This window comes from Grampus griseus (assembly GCF_964374135.1).
Source record: "Grampus griseus genome assembly, chromosome: 12".
Taxonomy (NCBI): Eukaryota; Metazoa; Chordata; class Mammalia; order Artiodactyla; family Delphinidae; genus Grampus; species Grampus griseus.
In genome coordinates this window covers 16,384,548-16,393,793 of record NC_139006.1, presented here as the reverse complement: position 1 = coordinate 16,393,793, position 9,246 = coordinate 16,384,548, and positions in this window count along the sequence as shown.

The following is a 9,246-nucleotide window of genomic DNA, read 5'->3' as shown; positions in this document are numbered from 1 at the left end:
AGCGAGCAGGGGCTGCTCTTTGTTGCGGTGGGCGGGCTTCTCATTGCGGTGGCTTCTCTTGTTGCGGAGCACGGGCTCTAGGCGCGCGGGCTTCAGTAGTTGTGGCTCACGGGCTCTAGAGCTCAGGCTCAGTAGTTGTGGCGCACGGGCTTAGTTGTTCCGCGGCATGTGGGATCTTCCCGGACCAGGGCTCGAACCCCTGTCCCCTGCCTTGGCAGGCGGATTCTTAACCACTGCGCCACCAGGGAAGTCCCCGAAGATTTTTTAAGATTGGTGATGCCCAGCCATGATAAGGGGGGAGGACAATCTGCAAATTGGCTCAGGCTTTCCAAAGGGCAGGTTTATCCGGACTAAACATTCATGCCCTTAACACAACGATTCCACTTCTAGGCATTTATTTTTAAAACTGCAAATAACTGAAATGCCCATCAACAGGAGAGCAGTTAAACAGACTGCATGCATACAATGGAGTATTACTCAACTGGTAAAACAGGATACTTTCAACATATATGCGTATACAGAGAGTGAGGGGACGGGAGGACCCTGCACACACAGTCATCATGCTGTGTATGGTGGGGCACTTTGTGACCCAGTGACATTTCCTTTGTTCATTCATTCATTCATTCAAACAACTATTTATTGAGCACTATTCCAGAAAAGGGGAAGGTAGAAGACAGACAAGGCCCCTCTCACTCTACAGACAAAAATCAAGTGAGCAAGTGAGATCATTCCAAATCGTGTGTGAGGGGTCTACCTACTTTAGGGGTTCAGAGGGCATCTCTGAGAAGGTGACGTTTGAACAAATCCAGCCATTCAAAACTCTATGGGAAGGAGGGTTTCAAACGGAGCAGAAAATGCGAAGTGCACGAACGAAGCTTGCCTAGGAGGGGATTAGGGAAAGAGGGCTGCAGGAGGATACCTGTGTTCTGGGGGCCGCAGAGAGGTGCGGGGGCAGCACGCCCATAACCTGCCGCTGTGTTCCAGCGCCCCGGCCTGCAGCTGACTGAGGACCACGAGTGAGCCAGCAAGGGGGCGGGGACACCTCAGCCGCAGCCGCCTTCCCCTCCCCCGCAGCGACTCGGACGCGACCGTCTGCCCCACCCCCCCACCCCCCCCCCACCCCCGGCCCCGGCCCCGGCCCCTGCCCTGCTGCCCGCCCCCGCCGGACATCCATCGTCTGGCTCCCCTTACTAACCTCCCCCTCTTCCCCAGCCTCCCCTGCCCTGCCCTGCCGCTTTTATTTATTTTGGATTAGCCAGTTGCCCCCCACCGCCCCTGGTTCTCCCCTCCCCTGTCGGGTCTGCACCCCGCTCTCCTTGCCGCGCCCCCCTAGGACTCCCGAGAAGGCTTTTGTATTTGTGCATAGCTAGCGTGAGGGCGGAGGGGGCCTGTTACAGGCCGCAGCCACAACCCTGGTTTTTTATTCCGATTTTCCCTCCTTTTCTCTTTCCTTTTTTTTTTTTTTTAAAGAAACCGTTTTTTAGGTTGTGAATGTGAAGCCCCAGGCCGCAGGGGGCAAGGGGCCAGGTGCCCCCCCACCAGCTGAGAACAAAATGTCTATGTGGGTGCGGGCCCCTGGCCAGCTCCCTCCAGCCCTGGAGAGGAGGACAGGGCTGCGTAGGCCAGGCCGAGCCCCTGGAACCATCCCGTCCTGTATCATATGTAAATACTGTGAGGTGAAGCCCACACCCCTCTCTAAGGCCCCTTGGGGGTGAGGGCATCGCCTCGCCCCACCTGGCAAAGGTCTCCCCTCCACCGTGTTTCTCTACCTTCCTCAGACACCGTTACTGTAAGCTTGCAGGCCTCAACTGTGGCCGAGTCAGGCCCGCTCTCTCAGGCCCTAGGGGTCAAGGCCTTGGGCCCGCTCACCCCGAAAACCCAGTGTGGGAACGAAGGAAGAGAAGGGCTCACCTGGAGCCACTGCTGGAAAGGAATTAACTCTCCAAAGGTCTCCCCCTGCCCCCTACCTAGTCGGGCCTTCATGGTTTCTGCCCTGAGCCCCTCCGTAAGTGGGCATCGGGTGGGGGGGCACTTTGGGAAGGGGCGGACCCCAGGGGAAAGCAAAGGGCTTCTCAGGGAACCCCCAAATTCTCTCACTGAAGTTCCCCACCAGGATGGTCCCGTGGCCAGAGCCCCTTGGCTGCCCCAAGCCCCCCGAGCCCCCTTCAAAGGAAAAAGAGGCTCAGGTCGTGACTCCTCATGAACAGCGAGTGACCAGGCTGGCATGGCAGGGCTGAGGCCCCCCGCCATCGTCCCCCCTCTCTGTGTCCTCTCCCCCAGGTCTGAGGCTGGGGTCCTAAGCTCCCTTCCCCATTATAGTCCCTGCCTGTGAAAACCCCCTTTGGAGAGTTAATTGTCTGTGTGAGGTGCTTAACCTATTAGCCCTGAGAACACAAAGCAATAATCTTTGTTACCGAGATGCGCGGCTGTTTGTGTTTTTTTGTTTTTTTTTTCGTTGTTTTTTTAAATGTTTCCTAATAAAAGAGAAGCTGCATTTTATTGGTTTTTATTTTTAATTTTCTACACGTTTGAGCTGAGTCATAAGAGACTTAGCTTCCCTCTCCTCCCCTTCCTGTGATTCCCCCACCCCACTGGGCCCATCCATGGGCTCAGGGCCCTGGAATTCCGTTTTCTGATTTGTTTGGGAAATTTTTTAAAAAGATGTTACACGGTGTTTCGAAGCCAGCAAGTTACCACCCTCCGGTGTCTCTTCTCTCCACATCTGTAACTTCTTTTTCCAGGTTTTATTTTCAGTTTTAAATTCCTAATAAATTATTTGAAAACGGGCCTGAGCTTGTGAGTGTCTTGCATCTCTCTGTGCGTTCAGGTCTAGGTACCCCAACGATACCCTTTTTCCCTTCTCCTATTTTCCTCCTGGAATAATCTCCACCTTCCACTCGACCCAGCTCCCATCTCCAACTCCTTCATCAGCCTCAAAAGCTTAGTGTCGATGATGAGATACCACTTCACACCCATTAGGATGGCCATCATCAAAAAAACAGAAAATAACAAATGTTGGTGAGGATGTGGAGAAATTGGAACCCCTGTGCCTTACTAGTAGGAATGTAAAATGGCACAGCTACTATGGAAGATAGTTTGGTGGTTCTTCAAAAAGCTAAACATTGAATTACGATCCAACAATTCCACTCCTGGGTATACACCCAAAGGAATTGAAAGCAGGGACTCAGAAACTTGTACACCAATGTTCATAGCAGCATTATTCACAATAGCCAAAAGGTGGAAAACAATCCAAGTATCCATCAACAGATGAAATGGATAAACATGGTCTTTCCATACAGTGGAATATTATTCAGCCATAAAAAGGAATGAAGTACTGATACGTGCTACAACATGGATGAACCTTGAAGAATTATGCTAAATGAAAGAAGCCAGACACAAAAGGACAAATACTGTATGATTGCACACATTTGAGGTACCTAGAACTGGCAAATTCATAGAGACAGAATGGGAGTAGGGAGTTATTCCTTAGTGGTTACAGAGTTTCTGTTTGGGATAATGAAAATGTTTTATAAATAGGTAGTGCACAACATTGTGAATATAATTAATGCCACTGATTGTACACTGAAAAGTAGCAAATTGGTGAGGGGCTGTAAAAAAATGGTACATTTTGTTATGTACATTTTACCACTTTTTTTTTTTAAGCTTAGCATCGGACCCCTTCCTCTGGTTTGCCTTTAACTCAGAGAATCCTAAGAGGGTAAGGTGGGAAAAGCAGCTCAGGTGGAGGTGGGTATTGCCAAATGGTTAGATGTGGGGTTTCCAACACCTGGCTCCTCCCCTTCTTCTCTGAGCTTCCTCTGCCTCTCTGAGCCTCAATTTCCTCATCTATTAAAGGGAATGATAAAGAAGCCAGACATAGAAGGCCACGTATTATAAGATTCCATTTATATGAAATATCCAGGAGCCACAGAGTTAGAAAACAGATTTGTTGGGGCTGGAGGGAGGGAGGCAATGGGGAGTAAATGCTTAATGGTTAAGGGATTTCCTCTGGGGTGATGGAAATATTTTGGAGCTAGAGGCGGTGATGGCACGACATTGTGGATGTGCTAAAAGCCACTGAATGGCTCATTTTTTTAAAAATTACTAATTAATTTATTTTACTTATTTATTTTTTTTGCGGTACGCGGGCTTCTCACTGTTGTGGCCTCTGCCGCCGCGGAGCACAGGCTCATGGCTCACGCGTCCAGCCGCTCCGCGGCATGTGGGATCTTCCCGGACCGGGGCACGAACCCGTGTCCCCTGCATCGGCAGGCAGACCCTCAAGCACTGCGCCACCAGGGAAGCCCATTAATTAATTTATTTTTGGCTGGGTTGGCTGTTCGTTGCTGCACGTGGGCTTTCTCTAGTTGCGGCAAGCAGGGGCTACTCTTCGTTGCGGTGTGCGGGCTTCTCATTGTGGTGGCTTCTCTTGTTACAGAGCACGGGACTCTAGGCACGCGGGCTTCAACAGGTGTGGCTCGCGGGCTCTAGAGCGCAGGCTCAGTAGTTGTGGCGCACCGGCTTAGTTACTCCGCGGCATGTGGTATCTTCCTGGAGTAGGGCTTGAACCTGTGTCCCCTGCGTTGGCAGGTGGATTCTTAACCACTGCACCACCAGGGAGGTCCCAATTGCTCACTTTTAAATGGTTATTTTTATGTTATGGGGATTTCACCTCAAAAAATTTAAAAAGAGAACCATAAGAGTATCTCGGGTGGTTGTTAATTAAACGGGGAGGGCTGACAGGATCCAACACCAGGCAAGGCACAAAGTAACTGGTTGGTAAATGGTAGCTGCTATTAATCCCAGGCTGCCCCAGGTGCCTGGAAATGCATAATTGGGGCTCAGCAATGGCCGCCCCCTCCCGAGTGGGACTGACACCTGCGGTTCGCACATCACGGTTCCCTTAGTGTCTACTGTGCACAAGTCACTCTTAGGCACTGAGAGGGTGACCAACTTGTCCTACTTTGCTGGGGACTTTTCTGGTTTGAAAACAGGAAGCGCTGTGTCCCAAGAACCCTTCCGTCCCTGGAAGAAAAACAGAACGATTAGTCACCTGAAGGCAATGACTTCATTTGGGTTTGTAGCAGGGCGTCAAGTTCTGCTGAGATCTGAAAGAAGAGTAAGAATTAACTAGGCAAGGCTGGGGGCGGGAGGGGGTGGAGGAGCATACCAGGAGGAGAGACCAGCAGGGGCAAAAGCCTTGAAATGGGAGGAAACATGAGAACGTCAATCAAGGAGCTGAGAGAAGGTCCATTGCGTCTAGAGAAGAGGGTATCCCACCCCACTACAGGCCAGGAGGTAGGTAGGGGCAGAGCAGACTGGGCCTCTAGGCTGCTTTTGTTTCTTATATAAGAGCAGCTGGGAAGGTGTGAAGGGTTTTAGCCAACAGGGTGGGAGAGTGATGACATGATGTAATCAGGTTTGCATTTGAAAAGGTCATTAGCCTATACAATAGGGAACAGATTTGAGATTGTGGAGGGGAGCACAGAGACACTAAGGAGACTGCTGCAACCATCTGGGCAAGAGATGCTGGGGCAAGGACCAGGGTGTTGGAAGTTGGAAGAAGGGTGTGGCTTGAGAGCTGGACTTGGGGTGGGACTGGATGGGGAAAGGGGTGAGGAGAGGGAGTATTGGGGAGAGTTCCTGGGTTTCTGAAGACCTGGACTCTGAAGAAGGTCAGTTTCCTCGGTGGTTGTGCTCAGTTTGAGAAATATTCTCAGCTGAGCTCAGATGCAACTGGAGACAGAGATGGTGTGATAAGAGGAGGGATGAGAATAAGCCCCTTAGGATGACTCCAGCCAAACTGAACCCAGACCAGTGTTACCTAAAGCCTTCTGGGAACCTCCCAACAGCCACATACTGGGCTCAGTGCCGGACTAAGAGTCAGGAACATGTCGGTTCAAATCCTATCTCCACCACTTTCCAGCTGTGTGACTTTGAGTAAGTTACTTAAGCTCTCTGAAACTGTTTCATCATCTGTAAAAAGGGGAAGATGATGACAACAATAACTATGCCAGAAGATGGTTGTTAGGCTGAAAAACAACATGACACTCTTAGCACAGGGCCGAGCACATAGACGCACTCAGCAAATGGTAGCTGGTAGCTGCTTTGGGGAAGCAGGAGCCGTGTCCCAGGGGATGAGCAGGTGTGACCTTGCTGGGGTGTGGGTACGTTGTCACCTGAAGGAGTCATAGAAGCTATACTTAGCTTCTTTCCACTGGAGAGTGTGTTTTTCCCAGGCTGGGAGAAGATGTACCGTACACACCTGTGCATGGGGCAGCAGTGGGTCACGGTACAGAGCAGCCTGTACAAGCACGGTACAAGCAGCCTGGTGGGCTACTCAGTGACCTGCCAGGTCCAATCCTCTGTGTCTCCTGCAGAGGTTTGGATTGTAACATTTAGCACATCTCTTTCCAGGGGGAGAGTGTTCCAGTAGCGGCCTGACCCCTCTCCCACCAGGTGCTTTGCCTAAGCCCGGGCATAAGTCGCACATGGGAATTTGTCCAGCCTGCCCTTGTGGAAGGCCTCTAGCTGGCTGGGGGAGGGGGAGAGAAGGAGGGAAGCAGGCAGGACTAAACCTCCTTCTGCTCCAGGGGCCTTTGGCACTCCCACCTGCTACTACAATTCCCTGTCATGGGGTGATATTGCGGTATCATAAGCAGCAGATCCAACTCACATCTTGGTCCTGCTGTGTGATCTTGGGGCAGTCACTTAACCTCTCTGAGCCTCCATCATCTCTGTAAACTGGAGTTTGTCATTGGACCTACCTCAGAGGTCTATGCCAGGTTCTTAGCATGCGACCTAGACTAGTTAGCGGTCAGTAAATGGTAGTTAATACTATTAGCCTTAGAGGACTTTGTAGCACCAGCTACTCCTCCTTCCTCAGACCACTCCCAACAGGAGCAGTGCCTGTTCCTCTGTTTTGTTCTCACCCCAAAGAACCCCACATAAGGGGAACTTAGCATTTTGCTGGCCATGCCTCCCCTTTCCTTGGGCAGCCTTCACTCATTCTGGGGGCTGAAGAGGCAGAACCATTTGTCAGACTGATGTTGGGTCCCAAGCTAACCCTGTTCTTTCTCCAGAAGCTCTCACAGGCCTCCTCCCCACACCTCTGGGCCGGCACTGGGACAGGTGCTATGCTATCCTGAGCAGCGTTGTCCAATAGAACCTTCTGTGATGACGGAGACATTCTATATTTGCACTGTCCAAAACAACAGCCCCTGGCTACATGTAGCTATTGAACACTGGAAATGTGGCTGGTGGGACCAAGAAACTGATTTTCAATATTATTTGATAGTAATGAATTTAAATAGCTACTTGTGGCTAATGGCTACCATATTGGACAGTTGTAGAATGTCTACAAAGCAAGTATGAAGAGAGGGGTAGCATGAACCCTGGGTCAAATAGGGTCTGAGTCAGGCCCAAGCAAATAAATCACTTCCCCTTTCTGGGCCTTAGTTTCCCCCATCTGCTTACTAAACGTTGCTTCAGTGTTACCGCATTAGCTGAAGGACGTTTCCTGGGGCTCCTGGATTTGGGATGAAACAGGGAAGCCCTTCCAGATGGATTTCTTCTTTCTTGGCTCCAGTGCATGCTCAAGGGAAAAGTACAGAGAGCTGGAATCGTGGGGTGCGTGCATAAGCAGAGGTCACAGGGTCAGAATTACCGGTTCTGCTCTGACTCACACACGACATAACCTAACATAACCTCACCCAAGGCGAAGGGAAGTGGCTCAGTGGGAAGAGGCAGGTGTGCGTTCAAGTCTTGGCATGGCCATTTCCAGCTCCACCCCAGGCTGAACCTCATCTAGCAGTTCTCATCTGGAAAGTGTCCTCATCTGGAAAGTGCCCAAGATGCATCCCAAGACAAGAGATGATCAAACCTAACACAGCCATTGGATGAAAATGACACTTTACCTCTGTGATCTTCCTTCCCCAAACCCATTAACCAATCCCCAGTCTTATCATGAGAAAAACATCAGACAAGTTCCAATAGAGGGGCATCCTATGATACACCTGACCAGTAGCCCTCCAAACTCCCCAGGTCCTCAACAGCAGGCAGTCTGAGAAATTGCCATGGCCCAGAGGGGCCTAAAGAGACAACTTAATATAATGTGCTATCTTGGATTGGATCCTGGAACATAACAGAACATGTGGTAAAAACTAAGGAAATTGGGCTTCCCTCGTGGCGCAGTGGTTAAGAATCTGCCTGCCAATGCAGGGGACAGGGGTTCAAGCCCTGGTCTGGGAAGATCCCACATTGCCATGGAGCAACTATGCCCGTGCGCCACAACTACTGAGCCTGCTCTCTAGAGCCTGCAAGCCCCAACAACTGAGCCTGCGTGCCACATCTATCGAAGCCTGCGCGCCTAGAGCCTGTGCTCCGCAACAAGAGAAGCCACCGCAATGAGGAGCCCGCGCGCCGCAACTAGAGAAAGCCCGCACGCAGCAAGGAAGACCCAACACAGCCAAAAGTAAAAATAAATAAAATAAATTCATATTAAAAAAAACTAAGGAATTCTGAATGAGCTATGGACCTCAGTTTATTATCATTATTTTTGATAATGATAATATATCAATATTGGTTCTGATAACATAATCATAACAAAGTACCATACTAATGTAAGATATTAATAACAGGTGAAACTATAGGTGAGGCTGTGGCAGGGTGGGGGCAGGTGGCAGGAGAGCATGAGGGAATTCTCTGCTCAAGAAAGATAAGTAAATGAATAGACAAACAAATGAAAATAAAACAATAGGGTCTCCGTAACTCACAGGGTTGTTGCAGAGATCACATAAGAACCAAAGGGGAGAGCACCAAGTAAACCAATTATAAAATATTGTATATTATGTGAAATATCCAGAATAGGTAAATCTATAGAGACAGAAAGCAGATTAGTGGTTGCTGAGGGCTGGGGGAAGGTGACTGCTAATGAGGACAGGGTTTCCTTTGGGGAGAATGAAAATCTACTAGAGTTAGGTAGAGATGGTCGTTGCACAACTCTGTGAATGTACTACATGCCACTGAATTGTTCACTTTAAAAATAAAATGGAGGACTTCCCTGGCAGTCCTGTGGTTATGACTCCCTCTGCGCTCCCACTGCAGAGGACACGGGTTCGATTCCTGGTCAGAGAACTAAGATCCCACGTGCCGTGCGGCCAAATAAATAAATAAAATTTTAAAATAAAATGGTTGAGATTATAATAAATAACTATATAAATAAATAATAATAAAGTCTTACAATGT